General features: G+C 35.2%; 1 long non-coding RNA gene across 1 annotated transcript in view; it reads right to left on the bottom strand.

Annotated features, from left to right (window-relative positions):
- Positions 1-20571, bottom strand: part of LOC115836622 — a 66205-nt gene that overhangs the window by 44568 nt on the left and 1066 nt on the right. The window contains exon 2 of the long non-coding RNA XR_004031624.1: positions 19740-19841. This is a non-coding gene — a long non-coding RNA (uncharacterized LOC115836622). The remainder of the gene's footprint in view (positions 1-19739; positions 19842-20571) is intronic.

The following is a 20571-nucleotide window of genomic DNA, read 5'->3' as shown; positions in this document are numbered from 1 at the left end:
ATAAGAGCTGAAAGACAAAATAGCCATTTTTAAGAAAGAACCTAAACTGATCTGATAGAGCTGAAAACTCACTACAAGAATTTCATAATACTCATAAGTATAAAATCATAATAGACCAAGCTGAGGAAAGAATCTCAGAACTCAAAGACCAGTTCTTTGAATCAACTCAGTCAGACCAAAATAAAGAAAAAAAATTAAAAAGAATTAACAAAACCTTCAAGAAATATGAGATTATGTAAAGAAACAAAACCTACAACTCAGTGGCATCCCTGAAAGAGGGGAGAGAGCAAGCAACTTGGAAAACATATTTGAGGATATTGTCCAAGGAAATTTCCCCAAACTCGCTAGAGAGGTCAACATTCAAATTCAAGAACTTCAGCAAAGCTCTGGGAGATACTATACAAAATGACCATTCACAAGACAAATAGTCATCAGATTCTTAAATGTCAGTGAGTAAGAAAAAATATTTAAGGTAGCTAGAGAGAAGGGGAAAGATCGTCTTTAAAGGGAACCCCATCAGGCTAACAGTGGACCTTTCTGCAGACAGCCTACAAGCCAGAAGAGAATGAATGCCTATGTTCAGCATCCTGAAAGAAAATAAATTTCAACCAAGAATTTCATATCGAGCCAAAATAAGCTTTCAGAGAATAGTTTTCAGAGAAGCAAATGCTAACAGAATTTGTTACCACCAGACCTGCTTTAGAAGATGTCCTTAAGAGAATGGTAAACATGGAAACAAGAGACTGTGGCCAGCCATGACAAAAATACATTTTAGTACATAGACCATTGACATTATGAAGCAACCACATAAACAAGTCTACATAACGACCAGCTAACAACATAATGACAAGGTCAAATCTGCACACGTCAGTATAAACCTTGAACATAAATGAGATAAACAGCCCATTTGAAAGACACAGACTGACACATTGGATAAAGAAACAAAACCCAATGGTATGCTATCTTCAAGATACCCATCTCACATGCAATGATACTCATAGGCTCGAAGCAAAGGCTATAAAAAGAGCAGGGTTGCTATCCTTATTTCAGACAAAACAGACTTTAAATCAACAATGCTTTTCTTTTTTAATAAAGGGCTAAATTTAACAAGAAGACTTAATTATTCTAAATGTATATGTACCCAACACTGGAACACCCATATTCATAAAACGAGTTTCTAGAGACCTATGAATACCCTTAGATAACCATATAATAATAGTGGAAGACTTAAATATCCTACTGACAGTGTTAGATAGATCAATGAGGCAGAAAACTAACCAAGATATCTGGGATCTAAACTCAACATCTGACCAAAATGATTAAACAAACTTGTATAGAATTCACTAAACAAAACCAGAATATCCATTATTCTCATCTGCACATGGCACGTACTCTAAAATTCATACATGCTTGGCCATAAAGCAATTCTCAGTAAATTCACAAAATCAAAATAATACCAACCACTCTCTCAGATCACAGTGTAATTAAAATAGAAATCAATACAAATAAGATCTCTCAAAACCATACAATTACATAGAAATTAAACAATATGGTCCTGAATGGCTTTTGGGTAAGCAATGAAATTAAGGCAGGAATCAAGAAATTCTTTAAAACTAATGAAAACAAAGATACAACATACCAGAATCTCTGGGGCATAGCTAAAGCAGTGTTAAGAGGAAAGTTTATAGCATTAAACATTCACATCAAAAAGTTAGAAAGATCACAAATTAACAACTTAACATCACACCTAGGGGAACTATGAAAACAAGAGCAAACCAACCACTAAGGTAGCAGAAGAAAAGAAATAACCAAAATCAGAGCTGAACTGAACAAAATGGAGGCATGAAAATACATATAAAAGATAAATAAAACCAAAAGTGTGTTCTTCAAAAGAATAAATAAGATCTATATACAATTACCTAGACTAATAAAGAAAAAAAGAGAGAAAATTGAAATGAACACAATCGGAAATGACAAAGTGGACATCACCACTGACCCCACAGAAAATAAAAAAAAAAATCTCAGAGACTATTATAAATACCTCTATGCACACAAACTAGAAAACCTGGAAGCAATAAATGAATTCCTGGAAACATACAATTTCCCAAGATTGGATCAGGAAGAAATTGAATCCCTAAACAGACCAATAATGACTTCCAAAATTCAATCAGCAATAAAAAAATCTGTCAACCAGAAAAAGCCCTAAACCAGATGGATTTGCAGCTAAATTCCTCTAGATGTATAAAGAAGAGCTGGTAACAATACTATTAAAACCACTCCCATAAATAGTGGAAGAAGGACTCCTCCTTAACTAATTCTATGAGGTCAGCATCACTGTGATAGCAAAACCTGGCACAGACACGATGAAGAAAAATTTAGGCCAATATCCCTGAAGAATATAGATGTAAAAATCCTCAACAAAATATTAGCAAACTGGACCTGACAGCACATCAAAATGATATTCCCATGATGAAGTAGGCTTTATTCTTGGGTGGAAAGGTTGGTTCTATATACAGAAATCAATAAATGTGACTCATTACATAAACAGAACTAAAACAAAAAACCACATACTTATCTCAATAGACAGAAAAGTCTTCTGATAAAATTCAATATCCCATCATGCTAGAAACCCTCAACAAACTAAATATTAGAGGAACATACCTCAAAATAATAAGAGCTATTTATGGCAAACCTCATACTGAATGGACGAAAGCTGGAAACATTCCCCTTGAGAACCAGAATAAGTCTAGAATGCCCATTCTCACCACTCTTACTAAACATTGTTTTCGAAGTCCTAGCCAGAGCAATCAGGCAAGAGAAGAAATACATGGAAACCAAATAGGAAGACAGGAAGTCAACTGTCTGCCTTCTCAGAAGATATAATTCGATACCTAGAGAACCTCATAGTCTCTGCTGAAAGGCTCCTCCACCTAATAAAAAACTTTAGCAACGTTTCAGAACACAAAATAAATGTATTAAAATCAGTAACATTTCTATAAACCAGTAACACTCAAACTGAGAAAAAAAATCAAGTACACAGTCTCATTGACAATAGCCCCCAAAAAGAATCAAATACTTAGAAATACAAGTAACTAGGGAGGTGAAAGATCTCTCTCTACAATGAGAATTACAAAGCACTACTGAAAGAAATCAGACACATCACAAACAAATGGAAAAACATTTCATGCTCATGGATTAGAAGAATCAATATTGTTAAAGTGGCCATACTGCCCAAAGAGATTTAGAGAGTCAATGCTATTTCTATCATATTACCAGTCATATTTTCACAGATTTAGAAAACTTTATTCTAAAATTCATGGGGAACCAAAAAGGAGACTGCATAGCCAAAGAATTCCCAAGTAAAATGAACAAAGTCAGAGGTATGACGCTACTTGTATGAGTCCATTCTCACATTGCTGTAAGGAAATACCTGAGACTGGGTAATTTATAAAGAAAAGAGGTTTAATTGGCTCATGGTTCCACTGGTTGAATAGGATACGTGATGCTGACATTTGCTCAGCTCCTGAAGTGGCGTCAGGAAACTTACAATCAAGGCACAAGGCAAAGGCGGAGCAGACACATCACATAGTTGGAGCAGGAGCAAGAGGGAGAGTGAGGAAGGAGGTGCTACACACTTTTAAACAACTGGATCTCACAAGAAATTACTCACTGTCATGAGAACAACACCAAGAGGATGATGCTAAATCATTCATGAAAAAAAAAAAAAAAACGCCCCCATGATTCAATCACCTCCCACCAGGCCCCACTTTCAACACTGGGGGCTACATTCAGCAAGAGATTTTGGCAGGGACACAGATCTAAACCACATTACTACCTGACTTCAAACTGTACTACAAGGCTTTAGTAATCAAAACAGCATGGTACTGGTACAAAAAACCAGACACATAGACCAATGGAACTGGTTAGCAAACTTAGAAATAAAGGCACACAACTATAACCATCCGACCTTCAACGAAGTTGATAATAACAAGCAATGGGGAAAGGACTCCCTATTCAATAAATGGTGCTGGAATAACTGGCTAGACATATGCAGAAGATTGAAAGTGGACCCCTTCTTTCACCATATACAAAAATCAACTCAAGATGGATTAAAGACTTAAACGTAAAACCTAAAACTATAAACATTCTAGAAGAAAACCTATGAAATACTATTATGGACATAGGCTCTGGCAAATATTTCATGAAAAAGACTCCAAAAGCAACAAAAACAAAAATTGACAGGTGAGACCTAACTGAACTAAAGCACTTCTGCACAGCAAAAGAAGCTATCAACAGAGCAAACGGAAAACCTACAGAATGGAGAAAATATTTGCAAGGTATTTGAATTGAAAATATTTGCATTTAAAAAAGGTCTAATATCCAGAATCTATAACAAACTTAAACACATTTACAAGCCAAAAAAGAAAAACCTTGTTAAAAAATGGATAAAGGACATGAGCACGAGCAGACACTTCTCAAAAAAGATAGATATAAAAGCGACCAACAAACATATGAAAAAAGTTCAATATCACTAATCATTATATAAATGCAAATCAAAACCACAATGAAATACCACCTCACAACTGTCAGAATGACCATAAGTAAAAAAAAAAAAAGCAAATGCTGGCAAGATTGTGGAGAAAAGGCAATGCTTATACACTGTTAGTGGGAATGTAAATTAGTTCAGCCACTGTGGAAGGTTTGGATTTCTCAAAGAACTTAAAACAGAATTACCATTCGACCCAGCAGTTCCATTACTTGGTATATACATAAAAGAATATAAATCGTTCTACCATAAAGACATATGAGCATGTATGTTCACTGCAGCGCTATTCACAACACCAAATACATAGAATCAACCTAGATGCCCATCATGCTGGACTAGAAAATAAAAAAAAAAAAGTAGTACATATACAGCCTGGCATACTACACCGCCATAAAGAAGAACAAGATCATGTTCTTTACAACAACACGGATGCAGCTGGAGACTGTTATCCTAAGGAAATTAACACGGGAAAAGAAAACCAAATACCACATGTTCCCACTTACAAGTGGGAGCTAAACACTGAGTACACATGGACACAAAGAACAGGGCAATAGACAGCAGGGCCCACTTGAGGGTGAAGAGTGGGAGAAGGGTGAGGACTGAGAAACTACCTCTTGGGTACTATGCTCATTACCCGGCTGATGAAATAATCTGTATATCAAATCTCCACAACACGTTATTTACTCATGTTACAAACCTGCACAGGTACTCCCTTAACCTAAAGTAGAAGTTAGAAGGAAAAACATGAATGCAAAGAATTCCTATCAACAATATAACAAAATATTTAATTAAAAGTCTACTTTTGCTTTGCTTAAGATACTGCAGCAGGAACAGTCATATCCAATCAACCTAAAGTTCTCAGTTCACCGATCACCTGTCAGGTGAGTTTATGAGGTTGGACAATGGCATGCCAAACAGATTGTGCAACAGAAAGAATAATATATAGTCATCTGTTTTCATTATAGAGCTTTATTTTATTAGCTCTTTTCCACTCGGTTTAAAATATAGAGGATAGTTTGAGAAGAGTAGGTAGCAGCCAGAATGTTTCTTTTGGCTCAGCATTGCACTGCTTTCAGATCTATTTCCTTCCAAAGCCAATTCATTCTGATTATTCAGTGTCTTCGCAGTCAGCACCTTGAAATTCTTGCTTCCTAGACATTACCATTTTAATTCCCCAAGCACGGGACACATCTGGTCCCCAAAAGCCAGGGTTATGTCCGAGCACCAGCCACTTCACCGGTGATCCTGCGCCTCCCACGTTGATAAGTCTACGTAGACAGAATGAGCCTAGTCAGGACAGGACAAGGCACATTGGCAGCAGAGCTGGCACCACTGGGGAACAAATGCCTATCTGGCTCCCCAACTTGTCTGGTTCCGAGAGACTCTGGGAGGCACCAAGAAAGACCATGGCTGATATTAAAGAACCATTGCTGTCTCTGGTCAGGCACTGCAGTGTCCACTGACATAGCGAGCATGCCAGCAACAAGAGGGAGACCACAGGAACCAAAGGACAATTTGCGGTGGTTTGGGGCCTCAAACAGGAAAGATGTAGCTTCCTGTTATATTTTACCTCCATTCAATTGCACTGGTTCATGAAAAACCCTGAAATATTCGTCCATCATGAATATTAACCTCATTTCCATTACTACAAATATAACTAATGTTTATATGACATTTGTCCTGTGTGAGGCATAATTGTTAAAGCATACTAACTTGTTAGAATGATATAATTTTCATCATCATCTCCATTTTCAAGTGAAGAAACTGAAACAGTTTGGGGTCATTTCACATTTCCATGGTAGAGGTGTAATTAGCAGCCCAGCGTGCCCATTTTCTTAATTATCCGCCTATACCACGTGTCATCTGGTCTGCAGAACTAAATGGAAGTCCAACCCATGATTTTCATGACTTGGTCAAAAATGGAGATAGGATTATATAAAGTTCTCTGACAGTATTATAAGTGTTATAAAACTGATGAAGACTTCCATCTGTTGAATTATTGTTTTATAAGTAATGTCTTGTTCCTTTCTGAGTTTGTTCAGGACTTTATTTTTCTTTGTAGTTTGCCAAAAGCAGAGAGAGGAGAAAACAGCATCAACAACGTCATTGATTTTAAGATAATTTTTTTTCTTAAAATTATTATGTAACGACTACCAATGTAATTGATGGGAGGTCAGTAAGGGGTCACTGTTGTTACTTAAAAATCATGGTGCAAATGGAAGCAATATTCAGCAAGCAAAATATTCTTCAAATAAGTTATAGCAATAATTTCTAAAACTTAGCAAATGATTTGGAAATTTTTTGATTAATAAAAGATTTGCATTATAAATTGTATCACTTGGTAAGCAGATTTGAATAATGTATTAGTTACAGAATGGAAAGTAATATATATTTTAAATTTCAATTTATATTTTAACTTTAAGATTTCAAAGTAGTTATTAAATAATATGAATATCACACCAGTATTTAAGATTAAAAGTTATCTTACTATCAATTATTATTTTCTTATACTGGCCAGTTTTCAATGCTCCTCAAATTAGCATGTATATGTGTGTATATATATATGTACACATACATATATAAACAATAGTATTCATATATATATAAACTATTGTTTAAACACTATTTTCTATATAGGCATGTGTGTGTATGTGTATATATATGTGTGTACATATATATAACATAGATAGTATTTTTTTTGTATCTTACTGTTCTCTGAGTTCAACTTTCTTCTTCTTTTCTTCCTGAAGTATATACTTGAAACCTCATTCACAGAATAACATATACTTTGATTTCTTTTTCAATCTCTGATTCATTCATCAAAATTTTCTGTATTTCACTCCCATTCGATGATAGTTTAGTTACTCTCTACCACAACATTGAAAATATTACTTTATGTTTTTCTTGCCTCTTCTGCTGCAGTTAAGAAGACTTTCATCAATCTAATTACTGTTGTTTTGTACGTAGTCTCTTATTTCTTTCTGGGGGTTTTTAGGGTTACTTCATTTGTCTTTAGTGTTTTACAGTTTTATTATAATTAATTATGGCATTTTTTGATCTGCTCAAAACATGAAACATGGAATGCTTCTAAATTTTAAAATTCATGGTTCTATTATTTTTTTTCTGAAAATTCTTTTATAGGTAAGTTGGACATTTTCCTTTAATTATTTGTGTTTTCCCTCATCTCCTCATCTCTCTGTGTTGGAATTTGGGTAATTTTCCAAAGGTTATCCAGCTACTCCAAAGAAATCCTGTAACTTTTGAGTGATTTTTATCTGTCTTTTTTTTTTCATTACTTTGTTATATATTTAGGGGATTGTATTAGTCCGTTCTTGCACTGCTATAAAGAACTACCTGATACTGCATAATTTATAAAGAAAAGAGGTTTAATTGCCTCAGGGTTCCATAGGCTGTACAAGAAGTATGGCTGGGGAGGCCTCAGGAAACTTACAATTTTGGCAGAAGGCAAAGGGGAAGCAGCATGTCTCACATGGCTGCAACAGGAGGAAGTGGGGGTAGATGCCACACATGTTTAAACAACTATATCTTGTGAGAAATGTATCACGAGAACAGCACCAAAGGGAAGGTACTAAACCATTCATGAAGGATCCACTTCCATGGTCCAATCTCCTCCCAGCAGGCCCCACCTCCAGCATTGAGGACTATAGTTGAACATGAGATTTGGGTGGGGACACAGCTCCAAACCAAATCAGGGATTTATATGTTGTGTTTCTCAGTTTAGATTTTCCTACATTGTACGGTAGTGTAAATTATGATCTCAAATTTAGAATTAGATTGTAGATTAAGAGTTATGTTTTTCACAGAAAAATATATTTCTTGGCTAGGACTGGAAGGAGGCAAATTTATTGCTATGTCACTGAACAAACAGGTGGAATTTGTTAGTCTCCTCCCTCTGGGGTTGTAATCTTCGCATTTCCAGGTTTGTGATGATTTCCTCTTCCAGCTCCCCTTCTCACGGTGGCCTGATGATCCTCCAGGCCTGCCATGACCATCATCAGCTCCTGTTCCTACTGCTGTGAATCACAATATTCCTCTTCATTTTTAGACCCTACAGGTTTCCTTTTCTTTATTGCAAGCTTGGACAATTATTGAAAATGATATAATTATTTTTTCCCAGAATCTTTTATTGTTTGGATGGATAAGGATTCTGGCCAACCTAGTCTAACATTTTGCCAGAATTAGACAGATTTCTTTTCATATTGTTGTTTCGAAGCAGGTTTTATCCTATATTTGGGTAGAAACCATCCCTAATTATGGAACAATTTGCAACGAGGCTTATTTCTGCACATGGGCCTGGAACTCTCTTTACATAAAAAAACACAATAACATACACATACAAAAGAGAGTCAGATGGTGAGACGAGATGCAACGTTGTATATTTGTAACTTGCTCCATACTAATGGGGACAGAATTATGTTAGCAAGGCCTGTGGCGAATACCAAGAGTGAAGCTGCTCCAGGAGTTGGGACTTTTACAGGGAAGTTTGCAGTGAAAGCTATTGTCCTTCAGAAGCTTGTGTGCAGTAAGCGCATTGATAGGATACGGTGCTTTCAGAACAGGAAGTATATTAGAGTCACTTAGCTTCTTAAAAATAACCATTTATGGAGCCTACAGTTCTCTTTAATGTGCTTAACTGGGCCTAGGGATCTATACTGTGACACACACTTTGAGTGATTCCACGTAGATGATTTATGGCATATTGAGCTGCCTTGCTGAGTGTCTGGGAAAAGGCATAGTTAAGAAATTAATAGTGGGGAAAGTGAAACTGGTTAACAAAGTGCTTTGAAGCCACCAATAATGGGTCTATGCTTTATCTAGATAATTAATAGGGAGACTGAAAATTTCAAAAAGGCAATGTGATGTGAAAACACTACAATATATGATGTATTTATAAATAGTACAAATGAAATCAATGTTAAATTTCCTTAAAGGTCTATGATAAAGAATGAGTTAGATCAGGGATTTTCAACCTATGACCCAAGGGCTAAATGAATATTGTTTTCATGTTGCTTGTTTCTGTATGGCCAGTGAACTAAGAATGATTTTTAAAGGATTGTGGACCCAAAATAATTATTTATGTGTGTATCCATGTGTGTGTATCTATCTATCTATCCATTCAGTTGACCAACTGACCTTTGAACAACTCGGTTTTAACTGCATGGGTCCACTTATATGTGGACTTCCTTCTGCCTCTGCCACCCCGAGACAGTGAAACCAACACCTCTTCCTACTCCTCTTCAGCCTGCTCAACATGAAGACATCAAGATGAAGACCTTTGGAATAATCCACTTCCACTTAATGAAAAGTAAATATTTTTCTTCCTTATGATTTTTAATAACATTTTATTTTCTCTAGCTTACTTCATTATAAGAATATGGTATATACATGTAATAAACAAAATACGTGTTAATTGAATGTTTATGTTATCAGTAAGTCTCCTGGTAAACAGTAAGCTATTAGTAGTTAAGTGGGAAATCAAAAGTTATACACAAATTTTCTACTGCCCGGGAGATCAGTACCCCTAACCCCCACATTGTTAAAGAGTCAACTGTACACACACATACATAAACGCACACACACGACAAAGATGTTTACTGTCCGGCCCTTCACAGAATAAGTTTGCCAAGTCCCTGGACTTAGACAGACTGAAGGTTTCCCAGTATTTGTGCAAGTTAGCAAGTCTCCAGCTCTAGTGTGACTGGGTGGGTATCTGGGGAGGTCACTGTGTCAGAATGAGGCAAAAGCAAATAGGGCTGGACTAGAAGGTAAACAGTCCAAATAGCTATCAAAACAAGGTCCTTACAGCCTTAGATGGAAAAAGTGGACAAAGTATTTTCCATGGGATGACATACAGACCTTTTTAAAATGCACATTTAATTATGGTTTACACTGATATTATTTAGTAACTTCAAATCTCCCCTAAGACAAGGCCAAAACTCAAGCTCTCACTCATTCTTCAACTTCTCTTGCAACATAACCTTGACTAACCCACTAGAATTTATTCAGCAGAAACTTCTTGCAATCTCAGGAAAATGCAAAATTCTTTCACTTTGTCTTTATTTTATTTACTTATTATTTGTTTTCAAATTAATCATGTATATTGGTTAAAAAGCAATTTTTAACCATGTTATATATATTTAATCATGTATATTGGTTAAAAACCATAGTCTGGTTCACAAATCATTACAGTGTTTATTTTATATATTTATAGTAACAAAGACAGTTTAGCATTACCAACAATATAGGCAAATATCTAATGAAATGGAATAGACCCAAACATATTGATTCATATTTTGGTATTTGATATGAAAAGTTGAGCAACATACACCAAATAAGTAGTACTAAGAAAATTGAAGATCCATACCTGATTCTATATTAAAAACAATTCCTGTGGCTTGAAGACTGAAATCTAGAAGGCAAAACTGTAAAGATTTATAAAAATTAAATATAATAAAATAGATTTGTGATTTCAAAATAGGGAAAGTTTTCTTAAACAGCATAGAATAAATGCTAATATAAAAGAAAACTAATAATGAATTCAACTACATCAAAAGGAGAGATTTATGATCATGACACATATCCTGAAGAAAGTGAAAAGACAAGATAACTAAACTAACGTGACTATTTGGCTTACAAAAAAATATTCAGGTGCTCAAACCTCCAAAGAGAACACCATCAACACGCCTAATTTTTCATGGTTATGAGAATTTAAAACACATCTGATAGGTTGGTAAAAATTTAAAAGTCCAATTATTAGCAAAATTGGCAAGCATGGAAATAAACAGAAAAACAGTAATGGTGGGAGTGTAAATTTTTATAAACACTCTGAAGAATATTCAGTCATTATTTAATAAAGCTAAGGACACGCATATACTATAAACTAACAATTTAATTCCTGGATCTATATTGCACCTTCATACATGTATAGAATGCTTATTTGTTTTTAGTCACTAAACGAAAACAGAAAAATGACCCACGAATCTATAAATAATAGAATAAATGCATTAGCTTTCACATTTCCATATAATAGAAAATTATATTGCAATAAAATAAATACATCATAATCACCTGTAGCATCTGTGTCAATCTCACAAACATAACGTTGAATAAACAAAAACAAATAATAAAATCCTACATACGAGCAGTGTTATTCATATAAATTTTAAAATGGCAAATTAAATTGTATAATTTGGGAATCCATATACACTTGTTAAAATTATGAAGAAAAATGAGAAAATAATTTTTGCAAGTTTTGGATAGCAGCTACATCAAAGATAGAAACATTTGGAGGGAACTTGGGGTACATCATAAATGTTAATCATATTCTCTTTCTAGCCTTGACTAGGGTAAAAATAGATATTAGTTTCATAGTTGTCTGTTTAAACTATATACATAAGTTTTGGTTACATTTTTGATAGATGCAATGTTAAATAACAAAATTTTAAAAACTAAACGTATAAAGACAAAAGTTTTTAAAATGCTATGTTAATTCTAATTGCAAATGAGCAAAGCAATCTAATTGCAAATGAGAATGGGAAAAAAGATTGACTTTTTTTCCTTTGCTTTATTCAACTTTCTTTGTTTTGCCTGATATTTTGTGTATAGGTGTTTATACTCTTTTTCAAAGAACGAACTGTCCTAAAACAAATGTCAAGTTGATCTGTTTTTATAGGTTAGTGTTTCTTAAATTTTATTATACATGTGAATCACCTGGGGATATTATTAAAATGCATATTCTGACTCAGTAAATCTGGAGTGAGGCCTGCAATTCTAACAAGCTACCATGGAATGCACAGGGTGTTAGATTAGTCCAAGTACCACTCTTTGAGGAGGGGAGCTCAGAGCTACAGATTGGTTGGTAATGGCTTAATTAAAACCCAACTGGTAATCTGTAAATGGGGTGACCATGGATTTTCATTCAGTTGGGACACAGTTGGAAGTGAAATGCAGCTGTTATTAATAATTGTGTTTGAACACAAGGTATAAACCAGAATTTCCTAGCAAACTTGGGATATCTGTTCTCCCTAGCTGTGAGTTACAGTGATTTTTTTTTTTTTACATATTTTAAAATTTAGGACCAGACATTCTGGGAAACTGACCACCATAAATCCTCCTGAGTAACACACCTAATAGTGCCCCCAAAAAGAAACAATCTGAAATGTATACCAAGCCTTATAAGAAAAAAACCTTTGAGGTAGCAAATAAAGGTTTATATTTTGCAAAATGCACAGCAGAGAAAAAGTTATGCCCAGGTTGAAGTGGGTGTAAGTCTCCCATCTGCTGCTAGTTAGACAGTCTGGACCCCAGATTCTTCTGGCTCCTGAAATACTTGTAAGGCATGCTCTTATTACATTTCAATGATATAATCTTTACTTTTGGTATGAGATACTGCTTTGTTTTATCTCTTTTGCATTTTTAATTTTTTGAACTTAAAATAATGTTGCTCTTTTCTATCTACTGTTTCTTTTTTCTGATTTTAAAATTACTTATAAATCGGCCGGGTGCGGTGGCTCATGCCTGTAATCCCAGCACTTTGGGAGGCTGAGGCGGGCAGATCATGAGGTCAGGAGATCGAGACCATCCTGGCTAACACGGTGAAACCCTGTCTCTACTAAAAATACAAAAAATTAGCCGAGAGCGGTGGCAGATACGTGTAGTCCCAGCTACTCGGGAGGCTGAGGCAGGAGAATGGCGTGAACCCGGGAGGCGGAGCTTGCAGTGAGTCAAGATAGCACCACTGCACTCCAGCCTGGGTGAAAGAGCAAGACTCCGTCTCAAACATACATAAATAAATAAATAAATAAATAATTAAAAAAAAAACTACTTAAAAATCAACTTTTCAAAGCAAAAACAATAATTGTCTTTTTTTTTTTTTTTTACAATTTTGATTTTGATTTTAGATTTGGAGGTACATGTGCAGATTTGTTAGATGGGTATGTTGTGTGGGACTGAGGTTTGGGATACAAATGATCCCATCACCCAGGTAGTGAGCATAATATCCAATAGTTAGTTTTCCAACCCTTGATCCCCTCTAGTACTTCCCAGTGTTTATTGTTGCCATCTTTATGTAATAAGTACCCAATGTTTAGCTCCCACTTATAAGTGAGAACATGTGGTATTTGGTTTTCTGTTCCTGCATTAATTTGCTTAGGATAGTGGGGTCCAGCTGCATCCATGTTGCTGCAATGAGCATGATTTGATTCCCTTTTATGGCTGCATGGTATCCCATGATGTATTATGTATCACATTTTATTTATTGAATCCACTGTTGATGGGAACCTAGGTTAATTCCATGTCTACGCTATTTTGAATAGTACTGCAATGAACATATGTGTGCAAGTGTCTTTTGGTAGAACAATTTCTTTTCTTTTGGATATATACCTAGTAATGGCATTGCTAGGTTGAATGGTAGTTTGAATTTCTTTGAGAAATCTCCAAACTGCTTTCCACAGTGGCCGAACTAATTTGTTTTATTTATTTATTTTTTATACTTTAACTTCTAGGGTACATGTTTACAATGTGCAGGTTTGTTACATATGTATACATGTGCCACGTTGGTGTGCTGCACCCATTAACTCGTCATTTACATTAGGTATATCTCCTAATGCTATCACTCCCCACTCCCCCCACCCCACAGCAGACCCCGGTGTGTGATGTTCCCCATCCTGTGTCCAAGTGTTCTCATTGCTCAATTCCCACCTATGAGTGAGAACGTGCCGTGTTTGGTTTTCTGGCCTAGCGATAGTTTGCTCAGAATGATGGTGTCCAGCTTCATCCATGTCCCTACAAAGGACATGAATTCATCATTTTTTATGGCTGCATAGTATTCCATGGTGTATATGTGCCACATTTTCTTAATCCACTCTATCATTGTTGGACATTTGGGTTGGTTCCAAGTCTTTGCTATTGTGAATAGTGCCACAATAAACATACGTGTGCATGTGTCTTTATAGCAGCATGATTTATAGTCCTTTGGGTATATACCCAGTAATGGGATGGCTGGGTCAAATGGTATTTCTAGTTCTAGATCCCTGAGGAATTGCCATACTGTCTTCCACAATGGTTGAACTAGTTTACAGTCCCACCAACAGTGTAAAAGTATTCCTATTTCTCCACATCCTCTCCAGCACCTGTTGTTTCCTGACTTTTTAATGATGGCCATTCTAACTGGTGTGAGATGGTATCTCATTGTGGTTTTGATGTGCATTTCTCTGATGGCCAGGGATGACGAGCATTTTTTCAAGTGTCTGTTGGCTGCATAAATGTCTTCTTTGGAGAAGTGTCTGTTCATATCCTTCACCCACTTTTTGATGGGGTTGTTTTTTTCTTGTAAATTTGTTTGAGTTCATTGTAGATTCTGGATATTAGCCCTTTGTCAGATGAGTAGAATGCAAAAATTTTCTCCCATTCTGTAGGTTGCCTGTTCACTCTGATGGTAGTTTCTTTTGCTGTGCAGAAGCTCTTTAGTTTAATTAGATCCCATTTGTCAATTTTGGCTTTTGTTGCCATTGCTTTTGGTGTTTTAGACATGAAATCCTTGCCCATGCCTATGTCCTGAATGATATTGCCTAGGTTTTCTTCTAGAGTTTTTATGGTTTTAGGTCTAACATTTAAGTCTTTAATCCATCTTGAATTAATTTTTGTATAAGGTGTAAGGAAGGGATCCAGTTTCAGCTTTCTACATATGGCTAGCCAGTTTTCCCAGCACCATTTATTAAATAGGGAATCCTTTTCCCATTGCTTGTTTTTGTCAGGCTTGTCAAAGATCAGATGGTTGTAGATGTGTGGTATTATATCTGAGGGCTCTGTTCTGTTCCATTGGTCTGTATCTCTGTTTTGGTACCAGCACCATGCTGTTTTGGTTACTGTAGCCTTGTAGTATAGTTTGAAGTCAGGTAGCATGATGCCTCCAGCTTTGTTCTTTTGGCTTAGAATTGTCTTGGCAATGTGGGCTCTTTTTTGGTTCCATATGAACTTTAAAGTAGTTTTTTTCAATTCTGTGAAGAAAGTCATTGGTAGCTTGATGGGGATGGCATTGAATCTATAAATTACCTTGGGCAGTATGGCCATTTTCACGATATTGATTCTTCCTATCCATGAGCACGGAATGTTCTTCCTTTTGTTTGTGTCCTCTTCTATTTCGTTGAGCAGTGGTTTGTAGTTCTCCTTGAAGAGGTCCTTCACATGCCTTGTAAGTTGGATTCCTAGGTATTTTATTCTCTTTGAAGCAATGGTGAATGGGAGTTCACTCATGATTTGGCTCTCTGTTTGTCTGTTATTGGTGTATAGGAACGCTTGTGATTTTTGCACATTGATTTTGCATCCTGAGACTTTGCTGAAGTTGCTTATCAGCTTAAGGAAATTTGGGGCTGAGACAATGGGGTTTTCTAAATATACAATCATGTCATCTGCAAACAGGGACAATTTGACTTCCTCTTTTCCTAACTGAATACCCTTTATTTTTTTCTCCTGCCTAATTGCCCTGGCCAGAACTTCCAACACTATGTTGAATAGGAGTGGTGAGAGAGGACATCCCTGTCTTATGCCAGTTTTCAAAGGAAATGCTTCCAGTTTTTGCCCATTCAGTATGATATTGGCTGTGGGTTTGTCACAAATACCTCTTATTATTTTGAGATACGTCCCATCAATACCTAATTCATTGAGAGTTTTTAGAATAAAGGGCTGTTGAATTTTGTCAAAGGCCTTTTCTGCATCTATTGAGATAATCATGTGGTTTTTGTCTTTGGTTCTGTTATGGGCTAAATGCTGCAATTAAAAGACACAGAATGGCAAATTGGCTGAACTAATTTAAATACACACCAGTAGTATGTAAGTGTTCCCTTTTCTCCACAGCGTCACCAACATTTGTTACTTTTTGGCTTTTTAATAATAGCCATTTTAGTTGATGTAATTGATGTGAGATACTATCTCATTTTTTAAAAATATGAATTTCTCTGATGATTACCGATGTTGAGCATTTCTTCATATATTTGTTGGCCATATGTATGTCTTCTTTTGAGAAGTAACTAGTTGTATCCTTTGCCCATTTTTAATGAGGTTATTTGTGTTTTGGTTGTTCAATTGTTTAAGTTCTTTATAGATTCTAGATATTAGACCTTTGTTATGTGCATAGCTTTGCAAATATTTTCTCCAAGTCTGTAGGTTGTTCCTTTACTCTGTGGTTAGCTTCTTTCACTGTGCAGAAGTGCTTTCATTTAATTAGGTCTCATTGGTCAATTTTTGTTTTTTGTTGCAATTGCTTTCGAGGACTTAGTCATAAGTTCTTTCCCAAGGTTGGTATCCAAAATGGTGTTTCCCAGGCTTTCTTCTAGGATTCTTATAGTTTGAAATCTTACATTTAATTATTTATCCCATCTCTAATTAATTGTTTATATGGTGAAGGGTATGGGTCGTTTCATTTTTCTGCACATGGCTAACCAGCTATCCCAGCACCATTTTATTGAATAGAAATTCCTTTCTCCATTGCATATTTTTGTCAACTTTGTTGAAGATTAGATGGCTGTAGAGGTGCAGCTTTATTTCTGTGTTCTCTATTCTGCTCCATTGGTCTATGTGTCTGTTTTTGTATCAGTATCATACTGTTTTGACTACTGTAGCCTTATGGTGTAGTTTGTATTCAGGTAATGTGATGCCTCCAGCTTTGCTCTTTCTGCTTAGGACTCCTTTGGCTATTTGAGCTCTTTTTTCATTCTATATGAATTTTAGAATGATTTTTTTCTAATTCTGTGAAAAATACTATTGGTACTTTGATAGGAATAGCATTGAATCTGTAGATTACTTTGGGCAGTAAGGCCATTTTAACAACAGTGATTCTTCTAGTCCATAAGCATTGAATGTTTTTTCATTTGTGTTGTCTCTGATTTCTTTCAACAGTGTTTCATAATTCTCCTTGTAGAAATCTTTCACTTCCTTGATTAGCTGTATTCCTAGGTTTATTTTCATGTGTGCAGCTATTGTGAATGAGATTGCATTCTTGAATTGGCTCTTGGCTTGAACATCATTGGTGTAGAGAAATGCTATTGATTTTTGTACACTGATTTTGTATCCTGAAACTTCACTGAAGTCATTTGTCAGCTTTAGGAGCCTTTGGGTGGAGTGTTTAGGCTTTTCTAGGTACAGAATCATATCATCAGTGACGAGAGATAGTTTGATCCTTCATTTCCTATTTGGATGCCTTTTGTTTCTTTCTCTGGGCTGATTGCTCTGGCTAGGACTTCCAATTGTCTTTGTTTAAAAAAACTCAATATCTTTAGATTCCATAATAAATTTATTTCTTTTTGTAAGTAACTCATATTTATTTTTGAAATAATTTTTATTAGAGGTATTTTGTTTTAGTATGTGGGAACTATTGGTGTTGGTGTTATCAATCACTTGATCAATTTATTCATAAGACATCTTTGTTGAAAATGTAAATATTTAAAAGAGTGACCCAAACCTCTAAGGGAAAAATATAAACTGCGGCAAAAACAACAGAAAAGAAAGAACACTTAAATAAAATAATAGAAGTAACATACATGTAATCTGAAATTCTACCAATGAAAACTAATGCATAATTTTCAATATATAGAGAATCCATTTAGATATTTCAGAAAACTGACATTAGAAAATAAAAGGGGTTAGAATATGCCAGCCAGAATTAAAGTGAAAAAGCTAAAGATTCCTTTTGTCTCTTGAATCACAAGCTCTTATCTGCAAAATGTCACAGTGAAAATTTCTGCCAGTATTAAATGGGATCTTGGTGAGCCTCATTTAATATCTCTATTCATACTCAAACAAAGTGTTTTTAAGTAATGGAGATGAATATTATGGTTTTAAATCACAAAAAAGTTAAAAATACTGAATCATATTCAGTACTGAAAGCACCTTAAACTTAAAGTATGATTCTTTTCATAATGACATATGGTTTTCAGAAAAATAGCAGAAACTGACATTCTAGAAAAACAAAATGAGTGATTCACACCCCAGCAAAATCTAATATCACTTCCAGGATATTAAATACTTCATGTGCCAAGTTAGTCATAGATTCTGGCCTTACTTCAAGAGATACTACTGATAGTTGTTTTGCTTTTTGTTTGTGTGTGTGTGTGCATGGTTTTTTTTTTAATTCTAATGAACCCATAAACATTTATCCACATATGAAAAATTTATAATGAAACAAACTTATTGCATCTGATTCATGATTCTTCATGGAATTGACATAAAGACTTGGCTTTAGAGATCTTCTAGAACTCCCAACTAAAACAAAAATAAGTTACTTCTGAATTATCTATATTATTTGCCTTCATAGTTGTGTGATAACTGCAGGATCTCGGGGCAGTATCCTTGCAAATGCATCTAGTCATGTTCTTGGATGTCTTTATTTATTAAATAATCTATTATACTCAATTTAACACACATCTCTCAAGTGTGCGTATCTGGCTCTGATAATTGTGAAGGATTAACAAGGCAATAAAATATAGCTGACTCTTGAACAACATGGGTTTGAACTGTGTGGATCCACTTATAGTCAGATTTTGTTCAATAAAAGTTAAACCTAGCGTGCCTGTCTCTTCTGCCTCTTCTTCTACCTCCTCCACCTCTTTTTCCTCTGTCACCCCTGAGACGGCAAGACCAATCCCTCCTCTCCTCCTCCTCAGCCTATTCAATGTGAAGAGGATAAGAATAAAGACCTTTTGTGATAATCCTTTTCCACTTAATGAATAGTAAATATATTTCCTCCTTCTTATGATTTTCTTAACAACGCTTTCTTTTCTCTAGCCTACTTCACTGTGAGAATACAGTTATACTACATATAATACACTAACTAAATATATGTTAACTGACAGTTGATGTTGTTGATCAGACTTCCAGTCAACAGTAGTCTATTAGTTAAGCCTGGGGGGAGTCAAAAGTTATACACAAATTTTCAACTGTGTGGGGGTGCCAGTGCCCCTGACTCCTGAGTTGTTCAAGGTTCAACTCTGTGGTCTCAAGTAGCTCACACTCGGATTGACGGACAGTAAAGTCAACATTACAACAGAATTTGGCAAGTGCCCTAAAATCAAAAAAAGAAATGGGATTCTAGGAGAGAAGGAAAAGAAAGTTCAATTTCTGCTACGTTTAGCTAAAATCACCTTCCCCCAAGTGTACATACTTTATATCTAAGTCATACCTTTCAGTCCAGAGGAAATAAGCATCTCTTCCATGCAAGGGGTTCTTAAATTTTGTTGTTACTTTTATTTGTTTGCTTTCTTGCTTGTTTTTATCTTTTGGCCTAAAAGACAAAACATCAATGTCACCATCTTCTACTAAATCTCATCAACTGTTTCTCAAATTAAAAGATACCTGCATCTTATTTATTCTCTTTTGAATATACATTTTGTTTCAAGATCCTTCTTAAAACACGATTAACAAAAGTAAACACAATACTATGTTAAAATATGAATAATATAATGCTATAAACACAGTTATAGATATTACTTTTTTCTGTAGTTAGGGTTGTAATGCTATACTCAACCAATCTTTTTCTTTACAATTATTTTTTAAGTGTAGCAAGACCATGTAAGTCCAGTGAATTTTTGTTTGCTTGCTTTTAAAAAATAATTATTTCTATTAGATTATGGCATATTTTCATCTGTTTAAAGATTTTACAACTAAATTCTGACACCAAACATTAACTCTCCTATCAGATTTAGAGATTTCATTAACGTTACTTCTATTTTCATTCAGGCAATAATAAAAATGCTGATTAATATAAGTACAGGGTCTTCTGGAATTCTGGGGTAGCATACAATAAATGTCTCCAGAGAAATACTTACCAATTGTTTGCTGCTGAAGAACCCACTCCAATTTAAGGCAGTGTGTACTAAAGGGCTCCCTGAGAATCAAATCGAACTTTTTAAGATTCTAACCTTTTTAATTCGCTTATAGGTATTTTCATTCCATCTTTAGTACGAACCTATGAGACAGATCTATTATTAAGCTGTTTCACCAAAAAGGAAACC

This window comes from Nomascus leucogenys, chromosome 9 (genome assembly GCF_006542625.1).
Source record: "Nomascus leucogenys isolate Asia chromosome 9, Asia_NLE_v1, whole genome shotgun sequence".
Classification (NCBI taxonomy): domain Eukaryota; kingdom Metazoa; phylum Chordata; class Mammalia; order Primates; family Hylobatidae; genus Nomascus; species Nomascus leucogenys.
Note: the sequence above shows the minus strand (reverse complement) of the source record. Positions and strands in the feature narration are given on the sequence as shown.